The following is a 17,894-nucleotide window of genomic DNA, read 5'->3' on the forward strand; positions in this document are numbered from 1 at the left end:
ATAATTCTAAACTAATTTCATTGGCAGATCAGTAGAATGTAGCTTTAAGAACTTACAGTCTGAGTTCAGTCTCTTCTTTCTGTTCTTGGCCAGAGTGCATACTGCTGACCTTGGACTGATGAGATAAGAACCTAACTTCTCTAACAAAGCTTTACACTAATGAAATTTCCCTTAATATCCATTTCTCTTTTAATCCTTTTCCCGTCCAATTAGACTTGAACAAGAAAAGGGCAAGAGAGGGGTTTTGGGGGAACCTGGGGGGGATTCTCCTTGGGAGGGTGTTTCTGTGTTACGTTCTTTCTTGTATATTTTGTATATACTGTAAATACTGTATATTTTGTATGTATTCATTGCATTTCATTCTGCTTGTAAAATACAGCTTTTCATTTGCTTCTCCAACTGAGTCTAGCTGTGCTTTATGTGGTGGGAGGATTAAATTTTCACACTACCACACCAGGTCACAGTAAGAAAAACAACTTGTACAACTAGTTTATTCACAGAATCTAATCATAGAATCATACAGTTGTTTGGGTTGAAGGGACCTTAAAGGTCATCTACATCCAACCCACTGCCACAGGCAGGAATACCTTCCATTAGTCCAGGTTGCTCAAAGCCCCATACAACCTGGCCTCGCACAATTCCAGGAAGGAAGAGTTTTGTTAAGTGAAAGCAAAATATCAGACACAAATTAGTCAGCAAACATTTTTAATTCTCTATATAATCTAACTACAGGTATGCAGATTATTATGTTTGTATTACTATAACAACTAAGAATGCTGTTGCCCATTCCAGTATGCATAGAATGAAAAAGCTCACAACTCTACAGCTACCTTATCTCACAAACTAGAAAATAAATTCACTTGGTAAAGCCTTAACCCCACATATACACATATAACCAATTTTGTCGCTGAGTGTATTCCTCTATCAGTGGGACAACTTGCAAGTGGAAGTCCATTGACTGCAAAATAACTCCATGTGTTCAGATTTCCATTTCCAAGGCTAACCCTAATATAAAGTCAGTCCTAAAAAACACGTATGCAAGTTCAGTCTAATACATTTGAAGCTTCAAGGCCACTCCTCCAAGGGAAGTCAAGCACTGATACAACCAAATATTTAAGGATTAAAAGTCTTTGAAGTTAATGTGACTAAAATAGTTGTTATTTGTGTCCTGGGAGGTAGGTGTGAGAGTCAGGATCTTGCTGAATCAACACTTCTATTTCTCCTGTCACATCTGGGGGAAGGGGAAGGGGGAGGGGGAGGGGGAGGGGAGGAGAGGAGACAAAAAAGAACGATATCACTATAATTTCTCTATAAAGATTGCCACAAGCAATCTTGAGGCATTTTCTCTTGAAGTTTCATTCGCCTCATCTAAGAAAATACAGATTAAAAAACGTTAATGCAACTAAAACCAGTGCCTCTGCACCTGCCTAGGGCAATATTTTCAAGAGGGTGGGAACAGAAAATAGATTTTTTTGCCTGGCCCAACTTCATTGCTGGCCTAACTTCAATGCAGACAAGCTCCCTGCGGCCCGATGGACATCAGAGACCCAGAGAATAGTGGTGAGGAATTAGAGTCAACCAAAAGCATTGACACCATGCATCAAAAAAGCCGTTGTACACTCCAGAACGAGTTTTAATTCCTTCTGACCCACTTCAAAATATTGACAAAGAAACAACGTTTCCGGAGGGTGGGAGGACACACTGCCTGCCCGGTAGCGTCAATGTGGACGAGAAACGACTCTAAGTTACTACAGGAGGGCTGGACCAAACAGCCGGTCTTTAACAGCCTCGACCAGACAACAGTGATCTCCCCAGGCTGAGAAATGCCAAAGAACTCAAGTCACTGCACATATCCGAAGTGTCCCGGGAGCAAATCTACAACAGCAACAGCAACGTCCTGCCCACCTCGGCCTCGCCTCAGCCTCTGCGCTCACTGCTGCTCGGCCTCCCCTCAGCCCCGCGGCCTCCGTGAGGCGTCGCTCATCCCCTTCCCGTCCCTCGCCTTCCCGGGCGGGTGCGCGGGCCCTGCCCCGTCATGGAGTCTCCGCGGCGGCAGCGCCCGCCCATCGCGCCTGGCAAAGTTGAGGCGGGCGGCAGGGCCCTCGCTCTCGGTCCCTCCACCCCGGTACCTGGTGGTGACCAGCACGGCGGGCGCTGGGTTGTGCTGCATAGCGGGGGGAAGAGGCGTCGCCCTGGATCGGCGCCCGCCCCGGCAGAGAGGCCGCGTCCGGATGCCACAGGATCCCGCCTCCCTTCCCTTGGGTTGGCCTTCGGCCACCCTGCCGGATGTTTGCCGGCGGGCGCCTTTGGTGCAAAATGGTCGGTGGGAAAAATGGATGAGGTTTTTCAGTCCGGGGGCGAAAATAATATCCCGGCTCGTAGTCGGCAGGATTCGAACCTGCGCGGGGAGACCCCAATGGATTTCTAGTCCATCGCCTTAACCACTCGGCCACGACTACACCGACAGGCAGCAGTTTTGGCACGGTAGCTTCACTAATTCATCTTCCACTGTTTTCTGTTCCATGGACCTAAAATATTTACCCCAAGCCTCGGTGGCATCTGTGCACCCTCGGTCTACAAGTACAAACATTTCGCACGCATCCATCGGCATTGAAACGATGGGCACCACGCTGCTGGTTTTGAAATACAGCCGCCGGTGGGGCTGGGAGCTTCCTCCGCGGCCGGCTGGCGCTGCAAACCCACACGGGCCTAGCCTCAGAATTGTTCGGAGGTGCTGTTCACTCCAGCCTTTATTTTGCACAGAAAGCAGCCATCAGCTGCTTATTCTATTCTATTCTATTCTATTCTATTCTATTCTATTCTATTCTATTCTATTCTATTCTATTCTATTCTATTCTATTCTATTCCCCCTCACCGGCACCCACAGCAGACTGGCACAGCCCAGCTTTGTTTTCTCGCTTCTGATTGCACCTAGGTGCCTTTTTTTTAACCCCTCAGTGGTTCTCTGCAGAAGCTCTGCCCACCCGTGCACAGAAGCTCTGAGAAAACAATGCTTCGCACTGGGCACAGCTTTTTGCCTTCTGCTGCTCACCCCTCAGTGACACTGCAGTCACCCCCTGAACAGGTTCTTCACCCCAACTGGGTATGCAGAAGGGTCTGGGAGTGTTCCCAGAGAGAAGCAGCTCTTGAAAGAGGACTTGATGAGCAAATTAGGACTTTTCGTCCTATAAAGAAATAGCTGGAAGAATGGTGGATGTGATGGAAGTCTGTAAAAATTAAGAGATCCAAAGGTGGCAGGTACAGAATGAGCTTTTGATGCTTCTGGTAAAAGTCTGGAATGTGAAACTTGTGAGACAAAACAGACAAAAAAGACAGACTTCATAAGTAGAGTTCCTTCTTAAATGCTGTTTTCTCTTCTTGGCTATTGCCACTGGGAGCCTTTTGTTAAGTAGAGTGTAAAAGCAACCACGAGGCTGCAGGTTTCCTGGCACAGGAATTGTATTTGCCAGAAGTTCTGTAAGCCACTGGAAAATGCCCTTGAAACGTGAATTGTTCTCATGTAGCCTCCGAAGGGTTAAAAAGCTGTGGGCTAGAGTTCCTGAAAGCGTAAGTATATCCTAAATGGTTATATGTCTGAACGAATTACTTCTCTAATGGCATTTTTATCCCTGATTGACTTCCTGGGTAATCAAATTTGTTCAGATAGTAACAAGGAGTAAGCAGCTGACAGTGTGCCACCTGAGACAGCAAAACCAGAGCAGGATCTGAGCTGTGAGCCCCTCTGAGGTACTGCTTGTCTCACTCACTGAGTTGTGTCTGTCCAAATGCCACTGAGTGCCTGTGAAGATGCTTCAAAAGCTGAGGGTTTTCTCCCCAGACCTAAGTGTCAGTTCAGCCCCAGTATGCCGTTGGGCTCTGCCCTGGAGAGGTTGTGTGCACTGTATCAGTATGCCCATGAAGAAGTCCAATCTGATTTCTTAGCAAGTCCCATCATACGTGGCATTTTTATAACTCCACAGCCCATAACATCAAAATCAGGAAAATAAAAGAAATGCTTCAGTGTTGCTGTGGGAAGAATCTGCTGACTAACCTGTGCATTTAGGGTATCATGGTGGTTTAAAACCCATCTAGGAACCCAACACTCCCTCTCCTCTGCCCTGGGAAATGATGGAGAGAATTGGAAGAGTAAAGGTAAAGATACTCATAGATTGAGAGAAAACCAAGTTAATAATTAAAATAAAATAAAATTAATAATTATAGTAATAGTAATAATAGGCTATACAAATGGGTAATGTGCAATGCAATTGCTCACCACCTCCAGGCCAAGGCCCAGCCTGTTCCCAGCTAGTGACCTCAGAGGAGAAAATCCTGAAACCACGATCCCAGAAGTGAGAGACACAGCTTCCCAGATAATGTTTATCTATATACCGAGCATGACGTTGTGTAATATGGAATATTCCACTGCCCAGCTGGGGCCTTTGATCTGGCTGTATTCCCTCCCAGCTTCTGATGTGCCTGCACACTAGCAAGCCACAGGAAGGTGAGAAGTCCTTGATTTCTTAGCAACAACTGAAAACACAGTGTATTATCAGCATTCTTCTCATACCAAATCCCATACTGAATGCAAAACATTGCACTATTCTAGCTACTAAGATGAAAAATCAGCTCTGTGCCAGCTGAAACCAGGACAGATAGGGTCTTTCATCAAGTAATGACTGTGAATCTCGGAATAAAAGGAGCACAAAAGTCAAACCTGCCAGGAGAAAACTGTAATACACCAAAAGAGCTGGCTGCCAGAGCTGAGCAGCGATCTTCCCTTTATGGAAATAATCTCACAGAATGTTCAAAATTTGATGCCCATAGTGTTTTGGATGCTAAATAGAAAATTTGTTCCACTGGACTTTTTTTGTTGTTGTTTGTTTGTTTGTTTTTTTCTTTTTCCTGACAGAAAAAACAGTGCTTTGGTGAGTGTTGCTCAGATCTCACACCCAAGCCATCAGGCGCAGTGGCACTGGGACTCATTAGTGTAGGCGATGGTTAACTGGAAACCTGCATGAGATGGCCTATGGGAAAAAGTGCAGTGAATCTGAGAACCAATACCAGCAATAATCATCAATAATAAAGTTATGATTTCCCACAAATATTTGGGTTACCCTCAGCTGATATGCTTACTTCTGTGGGACTCCCTTGCCTCAGTTCAGTTGTGTTTAAGTGAAGGAAAGAGGAAGAACCTCTCTTGAAAGAACCTCTCCTTTTTGGGGGGCTACTGACCTTTTTTATGCCTCTTAACTCTCTAGTGCTGACTTGTTTGTTAGGTTGCTTGATTTATTTTTATCCTTCCCCCCCCCCCCTTACTTTCCAGTCCATCAAGAAACTGAATAAAAATATTTATGTAGCCAGTGTTCAGTAGCCTAAAATATGCATAGCTGCAGCACCTCTGTAGCAAAACTGTTCAAGAATTTGCATAGAATAACTGCCCAGGCACAAGCCCATTTTGATACTACAGGTATGCATGGTACTGTATTAGAACTTCAGCGGTTTCTGACTAGGTAAGGCAAGGTCAAAAATGGTTGCTGCAAGTGGAAGAAGATGCTCAAAGAAAAGGAAACTAGTCTAGTTTCAATTAACAGCCTCTGGAAATTGAAGGAAAAGAATGAATGGGAGGCAAGTAATCAAGCTCAGTAAGAGGCTGAAGGAGTTCCATTTGTGTTCAAGTTGTCTGAGTATTGGGAGGTGTCCATATGAGGGACTCTTGCTAACAGATGTTGTTATCCTGAAAAACCTAAAATACTATCCCTGTAACACAGGGATAATGGAGAATCCAGGTTTAAAACAAAGAATGTAAGGAGTGGTGCATGTAACCGCTATAGAAATAAAAGGAAAATGTGATGAGTTGTTCTCATTTAGATAACTAAATCCTGACTGCAATATTGTGTCCTTATAAAGCTCTTGATATGGGGACACATTTTGAACATTTGGGTTCAGTAATATGGTTCTGCTGATCCAAGAGCACTGATTACATAATGACTTTATGACCTGCATCTGAATCTGACTTCCATAAAAACCTTTTTGTCACACTGAAGTAGTATAAGTGAGCTATCACTTTGTACTAGGGAACAAGAACTATCCCCCCTCAGAGCAACTATGTCCAGCACTGGAAGGCATCTCAGATCAGAGGGCTCCTGGAGGCTCAGCAATGGCTGATAAATGAATATCATAATTTTTCCCCACCTCTTCATGAAATACCTTTTATGACCAAAAAGTGTTTCTACTCTCCTTCCACAATACCAGTCTTCTTTTCTACCTTTTGACTGCACACACAGGAGCAAGTCTTGCAGGTGTTTCCTTCAACAAAAGCAGTAGCATGAAAAGTCTGGAGAATGGAGATGGGGTGGAATTTTATCTTGTGCTCCTTTCATAAACCTTTATCTGATGAGTTGTGCATCCCCTATGACCCTGCGCTGCTCCTGCATCAAACTTCTGCCCTTCAAGGTCATACATCAAGAAGAAATCTGCTTTGAACTTCCCTCCCAGACCCTGCTTGCAGACACTCAACACAGGCCTATGTTGTGTAGGTATTACAGACCCAGTCCCTCAGACACGCTGGTGAGAATGACCAGCCCAAGCAGAGAGCAGAGTGTGAGCATCTGCTGTATTTGCCTCTGCACTTTCGTCTTCTCTTTTTTTTTTTTTTCTTTCCACTAGAGGGCAATCAAACACAACCTATGATCCAGGGACGGGTTGCTGGTGCTAACTGCAGTCCCCATCCATGTCTCAACCCTGGGAAGCCAACTGCCCGTCTTCTGTCTGGCACAGTTATCTTGAACAGTCAATCCTGCTGATACCAGGCGAACCCACAGCTCATGATCAAAAATCTAACTCTGGTACCAGTTACACCGGCATTTTCTACAGCACTGAAACCAGTCACTGGTATGACCACATTTGCAGTTAGGGATGAAGTTTGTATTTACTTTTCATACACAGTTTTATTCCCAATAGCGAAACTAAGACCCTTTCATCAACTCATAAGTCAGAGGAGTTTTCTTAGCCACCTACCTGAACACAGAGGGTTGTGGGGAACCAAATGTTAGGTTTACACTTTGACTCCATATTTTTAAAGGCCTTTTCCTACCTAAATGATTCTGATTCTATGATTCTGTTCTTAGTAGGAGTGGGATTAAATAGAACAGAGGAATGCTTAAAGTTAGAAACCATCAGCCTACAGCTCCCATTCTCCTTATGATCTCCCCCTGTACTAGCATAGGGCTTTTTTGGCAGAGATTAGATCATTCACCATACACCAGACTAGAACAGGGCAGGCAAGGAAATACAGAGAAATTATAGAGAGGCACTCAAAAAGGGACACAAAGATGTTTGCCATCTGTTGCCAGACATGACTCAGAAGCTCTCGCCTTGGGCCTCACTGTGGCTACCTAAAGAATACATGAAAGGTTTTTCCAAGAACTTGGGCAAACTCAGATGGCTTAGGGGCTGGCAGGCATCTGCAGAACATACAGTCTAACACCTGTAAAATAGCCTGGTCCTTTTCAAAGCTTATCATCTGATGCCTGTGAGATAACTGACAGCAAGGTCCTGGTCTCCTTGGTGAACAGTTTGGTGCTGAATCAGGGACCCATCTGATGCGCAGCAAATGGAAACCCTGGGCAGCAAGGACTACACTGGAAGACAACCACTGGCCATCTTCTGCAGGTCCTGAGTTCCCAAAAAAGGTTAAAGTGAGTAAGAAAAACCTCCCAAAGCCTGTTAAACATTGGATGATTTGTGGCTGGGGTCTGTTAATTCAGTTTGATGCAGACAAACTGCAGCCCTACAGTTTAATCTCTCTCTGTTCCTCATAAAGGCACAAGGTAATAGGGTCTCCATCAGGGCCAAGCTGTGACCCCATGAACTCATCCTGTCTGTCTTCTGGCTGCTAATTAGGGACCAGCTCCCACAGTACTGCATACCTGCCTGGGTGTGATTCTTGGCCACTCGTTGATTTGCTTTTCATCTCCCCCAGGACAGCAGGCAGACAACAGTGAGTTTATAAGCCCGGGGAGAACTGTTCACTAATTTTCTAATCCCTTGTAGAGGACTCTGTCTATAAGCATGGCAGGATGAGGAGAAATCAGAACTCTGCATAGGGTATAGTAAATAAAATGGGGAGGAAGGTAGGAAGCAAGAGTAGAGGAACATGTTTTAACTAGCTATATAAACAAAGGGGCAGAGGGGTGGCCCTGTACGTCAGGGAGGCACTAGATGCCATTGAGACGGAGATTAGGGACGATCGGGTTGAGTGCCTGTGGGTAAGAATTAGAGGGAAGGCCAACAGGGCTGACATCCTGGTTGGAGCCTGTTATAGACCACCCAACCAGGAGGAGGATGTTGATGAGTCATTCTATAGGCAGCTTAAGGCTGTCTCAAGATCGCCTGACCTTGTTCTCATGGGTGACTTCAACTTGCCTGATATCTGCTGGGATCTTAACATAGCAGAGAAGTGGCAATCTAGGAGGTTCTTAGAATGCATGGAGGACAGCTTCTTATCCCAGGTGCTGCGAGAGCCTACCAGGGGCAAGGCTATGCTTGACCTCCTCTTCACCAATAGGGAAGGGTTGGTGGGTGATGTGGTGGTCGGAGGGTGCTTAGGGGCCAGTGACCACGAGATAAACAACCCCATGCAGTGCTACAGGCTGGGGTCAGAGTGGCTAGAGAGCAGCCAGGCAGAGAGGGATCTGGGGGTGCTGGTTGATGGTAGGCTTAACATGAGCCTGCAGTGTGCCCAGGCAGCCAAGAGGGCCAATGGCATCCTGGCCTGCATCAAGAACAGTGTGGCCAGCAGGAGCAGGGAGGTCATTCTGCCCCTGTACACTGCACTGGTTAGGCCACACCTCGAGTACTGTGTCCAGTTCTGGGCCCCTCAGTTTAGGAAGGATGTTGACTTGCTGGAACGAGTCCAGAGAAGAGCAACAAAGTTGGTGAGGGGTTTGGAACACAAGCCCTATGAGGAGAGGCTGAGGGAGCTGGGGCTGCTTAGCCTGGAGAAGAGGAGACTTAGGGGTGACCTTATCACTCTCTACAACTACCTGAAGGGAGGTTGTAGACAGGCGGATGATGGTCTCTTCTCCCAGGCACCCAGTACCAGAACAAGAGGACACAGTCTCAAGCTGCGCCAGGGGAGGTTCAGGTTGGATGTTAGGAAGAAGTTCTATACAGAAAGAGTGATTGCGCTATGGAACGGGTTGCCCGGGGAGGTGGTGGAGTCGCCGTCATTGAAGGTGTTCAGAAGGAGACTTGACGGGGTGCTTGGTGCCATGGGTTAGCTGTTTGGGTGGGTTGGATTGGTTGATGGGTTGGACACGATGATCTTGAAGGTCTCTTCCAACCTGGTTTGGTTTATTCTAATAAAGTTTTTATTCTATTCTAATAATTGAATTCTCATTATTTGGTCAAGCTAAGAGGGGTAGCAAGAAGACCTCCACTCTGGATTTCCGGAGGGCAGACTTCAGGCTACTCAAGGAACTAATTCAGAGGGTTCCTTGGGATAAAGCCCTTAAAAACAAAGGGGTCCAGGAGAGCTGGGCCTACTTCAAGGAAGAACTGTTGAAGGCTCAGGGACAGGCTGTGCCAATGTGCCGGAAGATGAGCCGCCGGGGCAGACGGCCAGCCTGGATGGTTAAAGAACTTTTAATGGAACTAAGGGAAAAAAAGAGGGTGTATCACCTTTGGAAGAGAGGGGAGGCAACCCGTGAAAAATTTAAGGATGTTGCTAGGTCTTGCAGGAAGAAAATTAGGGAGGCAAAAGCGCATTTGGAGCTTAGTCTGGCCTCTGCTGTGAAGGACAACAAAAAGTCCTTCTATAAATACATTAATAGTAAGAGGAAGGGCAGAGACAACCTCCACTCCTTGGTGGACACAGAGGGGAACGTTGTGATAAGGGATGAGGAAAAGGCAGAGATACTTAACACCTTCTTTGCCTCAATTTTTACTAGCAGGACAGAATGTCTTCCAGACAGCTGGCCTGCAGAGCTGGCAGAAGGAGCCAGGGAGCAGCATAGTTTTCCACTGTTCCAAAATGGGGTAGTTGGTGATCTGCTCAGGCGCCTGGATCCCCACAAGTCCATGGGACCAGATGGGATCCATCCTAGGGTGTTGAGGGAGCTGTCAGAGGAGCTGACCAAGCCGCTCTCCATCATTTTTCAGCAGTCCTGGCTCACTGGAGATGTCCCAGAGGACTGGAAGCTGGCCAACGTGGTGCCCATCCACAAGAAGGGCCGGTTGGATGAGCCAGGGAATTATAGGCCTGTCAGCCTGACCTCAGTGCCAGGCAAGATCATGGAACAGGTCATCCTGAGTGCATTAACACAGCACTTAGAGGATGGCCAAGGGATCAGGCTCAGCCAACATGGATTTAGGAAGGGCAGGTCCTGCCTGACCAACCTGATCTCCTTCTATGATCAGGTGACCCGCCTGGTGGATGTGGGGAGGCCTGTGGATGTAGTTTACCTGGACTTCAACAAGGCCTTTGACACCGTCCCCCATAGCAAACTCCTGGCCAAGCTGTCAGCCCATGGCTTGGACAGCAGCACTCTGAGCTGGGTTAGGAACTGGCTGGATGGCCGAACCCAGAGAGTGGTGGTGAATGGTGTCACATCCAGCTGGCAGCCAGTGAGTAGTGGAGTCCCCCAGGGATCAGTGCTGGGCCCCATTCTCTTTAACATCTTTATTGATGATCTGGATGAGGGCATTGAGTCTATCATCAGTAAATTTGCTGATGACACCAAGCTGGGGACAGGAGTTGATCTGCTAGAGGGTAGAGAGACTTTGCAGAGAGACCTCGACAGGCTGGACAGATGGGCAGAGTCCAACGGCATGAGATTTAACGCATCCAAGTGCCAGGTTCTGCACATTGGCCACAACAACCCCATGCAGTGCTACAGGCTGGGGTCAGAGTGGCTGGAAAGCAGCCAGGCAGAGAGGGACCTGGGGGTGCTGGTTGATGGTAGGATGAACATGAGCCTGCAGTGTGCCCAGGCAGCCAAGAGGGCCCATGGCATCCTGGCCTGCATCAAGAACAGTGTGGCCAGCAGGAGCAGGGAGGTCATTCTGCCCCTGTACACTGCACTGGTTAGGCCACACCTCGAGTACTGTGTCCAGTTCTGGGCCCCTCAGTTTAGGAAGGATGTTGACTTGCTCAAACGAGTCCAGAGAAGGGCAACGAAGTTAGTGAGGGGCTTGGAACACAAGCCCTATGAGGAGAGGCTGAGGGAGCTGGGGCTGCTTAGCCTGGAGAGGAGGAGACTTAGGGGTGACCTTATTGCTCTCTACAACTACCTGAAGGGGGGTTGTAAACAGGCAGAGATTGGTCTCTTCTCCCAGGCAGCCAGCACCAGAACAAGAGGACACAGTCTCAGGCTGCGCCAGGGGAAGTTCAAGCTGGAGGTCAGGAGGAAGTTTTACACAGAGTGATTGCCCATTGGAATGGACTGCCTGGGGAGGTGGTGGAGTCGCCGTCACTGGAGGTGTTCAGGAGGAGACTTGACAGGGTGCTTGGTTAGATGGGTTAGTTGATTAGGTGGTGTTGGGTGATAGGTTGGACGTGATGATCTTGAAGGTCTCTTCCAACCTGGTTTATTCTATTCTATTCTATTCTATTCTATTCTATTCTATTCTATTCTATTCTATTCTATTCTATTCTACTCTACTCTACTCTACTCTACTCTACTCGATTCTAATTTTACAAAGTTGGGAAATTGCCCATTTGGAACACAAGCCCTATGAGGAGAGGCTGAGGGAGCTGGGGTTGCTCAGCCTGGAGAAGAGGAGACTCAGGGGTGACCTTATCACTCTCTACAACTACCTGAAGGGAGGTTGTAGACAGGCAGAGGTTGGTCTCTTCTCCCAGGCACCCAGTACCAGAACAAGAGGACACAGTCTCAGGCTGCGCCAGGGGAGGTTCAGGTTGGATGTTAGGAAGAAGTTCTATACAGAAAGAGTGATTGCGCTATAGAATGGGTTGCCCGGGGAGGTGGTGGAGTCACCGTCATTGAAGGTGTTCAGAAGGAGACTTGATGGGGTGCTTGGTGCCATGGGTTAGCTGTTTGGGTGGGTTGGATTGTTTGATGGGTTGGACACGATGATCTTGAAGGTCTCTTCCAACCTGGTTTGGTTTATTCTAATAAAGTTTGAAAGCTGAGCATGAAACATTTTTTCAGCCTTGATTTGTATTGGGAGAAATACAATAATATTTAATTCCTGGAAAAGGCTGAACTAGAGTAATAGGATTCCAGCGAGATGACCAATCACTTATCACTTCTACCACTATTTGGTTTCAGATGACAATTACAAAACCCAGATGTGAACCACTAGGAGATTTTATGTTAGGACTGGGTTTCTCTGTGAGTTTCAAAGGTAACCAAAATGGTAGATTTAAAGTTCACTCTTATTATATGATGTGGTAAGGTTGTTGATAGCCTGTCAAGGCAGTCTTTTAATCTGCACACCTCTTAAACCTGAATTTATTCTGGGGAGAAGGGAAGAGAGTAATATAGCTGTTCTTCATTATACCTTATGCTTTCTCCCACCTTTAAACAGTTTACCTGTAATACGATGAGCCACATATCAGTAATAATCTAGTAGAAACCATAGGTAATCCCTGCTGAAAGATAAACCTGGTTCTTGATTTGCTGTGGCCCTGGAAATAAAATTCCACTTCTCTTAAGTTTTGAGAGTCCTAGGTAAATCATGCCTTAATTTCTTGGTACCTAGTAAGGAAGAAATGGTGAGATTTCCTGATTTGGCCCAGTTTAATAAAATAAAGCCTTGAAATACAGAAAGTTGTCTATATTATTTAAAAAAACCCAAACACCTACAGTAAGTAGATAGACACTTTAGTTTTTTTCCAAAAGATAGTTTTTGCATAGTTGATTCTTTTTACATAGGTGTAATGGAAAATGCATTTTCCCAGATCAAGGAATGGTGAAGGACCACTTAGTAACTGCACAAGTTTCCAGGTAGAATCCCAAATATGTTGCCATTTTTTCCAAATGTAGCTTCACCATGCATAATCTGTTGCCCAAGGACTTTAAGTTGATTTCCCCTTACTCCCACCACATAAGCTCTGGAAATGTTTATGTCCATGCTAATTTATCTGGTTGGAGATAAACAAGATGCCAAGGTCTGCTTTGCTTAGGTGCTGACTCCTATATGCTCATTACCTGCGTGAAATGTGGAGACAATTCCTTTTATGAAGATCCTGCCTGCAAGAGTAAGAAAAGAGGCTCCTGAGGGAGTTCTGCAGTTCATGGAGATGCATATTCATCTGCTGAACTATCTGTTGCAGCACAGTTCAAGCCAGTCAGGTTAGACTGACCAAAGCCTCCGGAGCTAAAAAAAAACTAATTGGGATGATACATGTGTAGCAGATCTCACATTTACATTGTAGATGAAATAAAATTAATTATTCCTATATGATTTCTTATCTCACTCTTCCAAAACAGTAGCTACCAAAATGATGTTACATGGCTATCAGAAATTTTATAAAAATGGATGATTGCCTTTCTGAAAGACAGAGGAAAATACATCTTTAGACATAAATGTAGCCATTTATGGTACAATGCCTTAGCACACAGTTTGGACATTTTTCTCATGAGTCAAGTTTTCAGCTTTCTGTGATGCAAGGAGAAGCGACCACCACCTGATGAGAGAAACAATCTGACCGAGGAGTAAAAATGACATCTCCTTGAGAGATCACATTGTTCTAGCTGGTCCTACAACAAGCTGCATCTGTTCCTTCCTCGTGAGTGGAGGCTTTGCTGAAATCAGTCACTCAGGTATTCACAGCTACAATTACAAAACCAGTCTGAAAAGTCTACCCAACCATTATGCTGCCAGATGAATTATTGGTCTGGGCTGTGCTGAGCTAGGGAGTAGAAAGGAAGACCCACGAATCGTGGGAAAACTGATTGCATGGAAGGTGCTTTTCCTTTCTGAGACTTCAGCAGGAACATCTATATCAATCCTGTGAAAGGCTGGAAACACACCTATAGTATTTCCTTAATCCTCTGCAAGAGCAGACAGGGACTCAGGGACTACTACAGAGAGGGAAAAATTAAGATGTGAGGGAGTGTGGCTGTCCCAGGGTCCCAGCCAGCACTGTCTGAGATCTATCTTGAGGGTAGTGCTCTTTGTTGTTGCCAAGTTCACAGTATCACAGTATCACAGTATAACTTAGGTTGGAAAGGACCTCGAGGATCATCGAGTCCAACCTATCAACACAGACCCCATGACTAGACCATGGCACCAAGTGCCACGTCCAATCTCCTCTTGAACGCCTCCAGGGACGATGACTCAACCACCTCCCTGGGCAACCCGTTCCAATGACGAATGACTCGCTCAGTGAAGAATTTCCTCCTCACCTCGAGTCTAAACATCCCCTGGGGCAGCTTGAGACTGTGTCCCCTTGTTCTGGTGCTGGTTGCCTGGGAGAAGAGGCCAACCCCTTCCTGGCTACAACCACCTTTCAGGTAGTTGTAGAGGGCAATGAGGTCACCCCTGAGCCTCCTCTTCTCCAGGCTAAACAATCCCAGCTCCCTCAGCCTCTCCTCATAGGCCTTGTGTTCAAGGCCTCTCACCAGCCTTGTTGCCCTTCTCTGGACACGTTCAAGTGTTTCGATGTCCTTCTTAAACTGAGGGGCCCAGAACCGGACACAGTACTCAAGGTGCGGCCTAACCAAAGCAGAGTACAGGGGCACTATGACCTCCCTGCTCCTGCTGGCCACACTATTCCTAATGCAGGCCAGGATGCCATTGGCCCTCCTGGCCACCTGGGCACACTGCTGGCTCATATTCAGGTGGCTGTCGATCAGCACACCCAGGTCCCTCTCTGTTTGGGAGCTCTCCAGCCACTCTGACCCCAGCCTGTAGCTCTGCATGGGATTGCCGTAGCCAAAGTGCAGCACTTGGACTTGTTGAATGCCATCCCATTGGACTCTGCCCATCTGTCCAGTCGGTCGAGGTCCCTCTGCAGAGCCTTTCTACTCTCTAACTGACTAACATCTGCTCCTAACTTGGTGTCATCTGCAAACTTGCTGATGACTGACTCAACCCCCTCATCCAGATCATCAATGAAGATGTTAAAGAGGACAGGGCCCAGCACTGATCCCTGGGGGACGCCACTGGTGACTGGCCGCCAGCTGGATGTGGCACCATTCTCCACCACTCTCTGGGCTCGGCCCTCCAGCCAATTCCTAACCCAGCACAGAGTGTAGTGGTCCAAGCCACGAGCTGACAGCTTAGACAGCAGTTTGCTTTGGGGGACGGTGTCAAAGGCCTTGCTGAAGTCCAGGTAGACCACATCCACAGGCCTCCCCACATCCACCAGACGGGTCACCTGATCATAGAAGGAGATCAGGTTGGAGAGGCAGGACCTGCCCTTCCTAAATCCATGCTGGCTGGACCTGAGCCCTTGGCTGTCCTTCAGGTTATTGCCGCCAGGATAATCTGCTCCATCACTTTCCCTGGCACTGAGGTCAGGCTGACTGGCCTGTAGTTTCCAGGTTCCTCCATCCGACCCTTCTTGTGGATGGGGACCACATTGGCCAGTTTCCAGTCATCTGGGACCTCACCGGTGAGCCAGGACTGGAGGAAAATGATGGAGAGCGGCTTGGCCAGCTCATCTGCCAGCTCTCTCAGCACCCTAGGATGGATCCCATCCGGTCCCATGGACTTGTGAGTGTCCAAGTGGCTCAGCAGGTCCCGAACTAATTCCTCATGGATTACCGGGGCACTACACTATATGAGGACAAAACAGGACTAGGGGGAGTGGGTTTAGAAATTGTCAGAGTAGGTTTAGACTAGATTTTAGGAAGAAGTTCTTCAGTACAAGAATGGTGAGACTCTGGAATAGGTTGCCTAGAGTGGTTGTAGCTGCCCCCTCCCTGGAGGTGTATAAGGTCAGAATGGATGAGGCCTTGGGCAACCAAATTAAGGTGAGAGGTGTCCCTGCCCATGACAGGGTGGTTGGAGTAGATGATCTCTGAGGTCGCTTCAAACATAAACCATTCTATGATTCTATCACAGTATCATAGTATCAACAAGGTTGGAAGGGACCTCAAAGATCATCAAGTCCAACCTGTCACCACAGACCTCATGACTAGACCATGGCACCAAGTGCCACGTTCTGTGACCCTTAAGCAAGATCTGGTTTGCTCATTTTATTAACTTGAGGTCTCTTTGGGACAGAGATGGAGCAATGTGTAATAAAGATGGAGCTTCACTTAACATACTTATAGTAAACATTCTGTAACAGCTGATCCTGTGACACACCCTGAGCTCCCTCTGACAGAATGACATGGGGAAAAAAGGATGCGCCCACACAATATATTCCTGTTCACAACTAGTTTTCCCTCTCCCTCTCTTTTATATATATGGTGCATACTTTTATTGCCCTGCTTTACATATGTTCCGCTGCCTATGAACAGAGAAACCGTAGTGTCTTCCAGACCACTAGTGCTCTTCACATCTAAGTGCATCGGAAACGTTTCTCCCGGGGACTTGCTGCTACAAATCTTTCTACCGGCAGATGGTGCTCCTGTCCCGGGAGTGATCCTTTCCTGCAAGCCTGGGCACCCCTCGATACTCCACTTCTGCTGATGCTCTATCCCACTGCAGCCCGGGCAATCCCTCAGCTGAGGTGGGTCTGGATGGTCCTGTGGGATGGTTTCTCCAAGCTGCCTCTTCTATCTTGCACGTCCTTTCTGTTGTGCAAAGACATACTTCCCAGGTAAGGTCATAAAGACCTTGGAGATAAGTGATCCAGGTCACACATAATTGCCATAAAACAGGTCTTTGGACCACATCCTTTTCCTGAACCAGACATCCACCTCCTCCACACCTCCTCCTCCCTGCAGCATAGCAGCAGACACAGAGGAGTGAAGAGAGGAGGACTGGGCTGAAGCAGAGAGGGTGATGGGTCTGCTTTGGCTCTTTGCACACCTCAGCTGACCCCTGTGGTCTCAAGGTAACTGCCAAGGAAATCAAAGTTGATACTTCCAACTAGGTACCTTGTGTTGTTAACTGCATTTAGGTAGGATGGATCTACCTGTTGATTCCTGCTCAAGGTGATGTTTCTAAAAGGGAATAAAATCCATTCTTGGGGACAGGACTTTCTTTGCCAGTCCCCTGTCACTGTGGAGAACTATTGGGTTGACTTAAGGACTTCTGACTTTAGCTCATTTGGCTGGTCTACAGCAAAAAATGAAAACATGGGAATTAAAGCATTGATGTGAATAAGAGAGTAAAAACAGCTTTCTGACAAGGAATAAATAAAACCAAAGGATGGGAAGATAACCTAAAGGGGAAAAAATACCCTCCATCTTCCTCCCAAGTTCACAGCAGTGAACACCTGTGTCTGTAAAGTTATGAATGAGACGAAACTGAGGTTATTGGTCAGACTTCACATTGGGATATAGAGCAAAGGGCTTGTCATTATGTGGTGGTTTAGGCTGGGTGCTGGCCTGGATGCCACCGCACAGAACACACCTGGGAGGTCCCTACGGGTGGACCCAGCCCAGGGGGTGGTCACAGGCAGGTATTCCATTTCCCATAATGCCCTGCTCCCCTATAAAATGCCCATGCGGGGTCTTCACTTCCTCTTTCGTCCCCTGCTGCAGCCTAGGTAAAATGGCGTGAGCCGCCTCCCTTGGGCCTGCCCAGGCCCAAGGCTGGGTTGGGGGGGAGGAAAGAGCCCTGGGGGGGGGGACAGAAAAGAATAATACAAAACCAGTCTTTCTCTGAGGAGGTGCAGAGCCAGCAGGGAGGAGGACCATGTGGCTCAGTTGGTAGGGCATGAGACTCTGAGTGTTGAGATTGTGGGTTCGAGCCTGCAATGGGCAGTGATGTCCTTTTTTATACCCTAGCTGGGCAGGGAGGGGGGA

General features: G+C 47.2%; 1 long non-coding RNA gene and 1 other non-coding gene across 3 annotated transcripts in view; both read right to left on the minus strand.

Moving 5' to 3' along the window:
* LOC137452686 (uncharacterized) overlaps nt 1-2,289 on the minus strand; it is a 74,518-nt gene extending 72,229 nt beyond the window's left edge. For both annotated transcript variants that reach the window (XR_010990140.1, XR_010990141.1), the window contains exon 1: nt 2,130-2,289. This is a non-coding gene — a long non-coding RNA (uncharacterized lncRNA). The remainder of the gene's footprint in view (nt 1-2,129) is intronic.
* An 88-nt stretch (nt 2,290-2,377) lies between these two features.
* On the minus strand, nt 2,378-2,459 carry TRNAS-AGA (transfer RNA serine (anticodon AGA)). The gene has a single exon. It is a non-coding gene; the product is annotated as a tRNA-Ser (tRNA).
* Between the last annotated feature and the right edge of the window lie 15,435 nt (nt 2,460-17,894).

This window comes from Melanerpes formicivorus, unplaced genomic scaffold (genome assembly GCF_026170545.1).
Source record: "Melanerpes formicivorus ecotype bairdi unplaced genomic scaffold, bMelFor1.0.p_v2 SCAF_57, whole genome shotgun sequence".
NCBI classification, from domain to species: domain Eukaryota; kingdom Metazoa; phylum Chordata; class Aves; order Piciformes; family Picidae; genus Melanerpes; species Melanerpes formicivorus.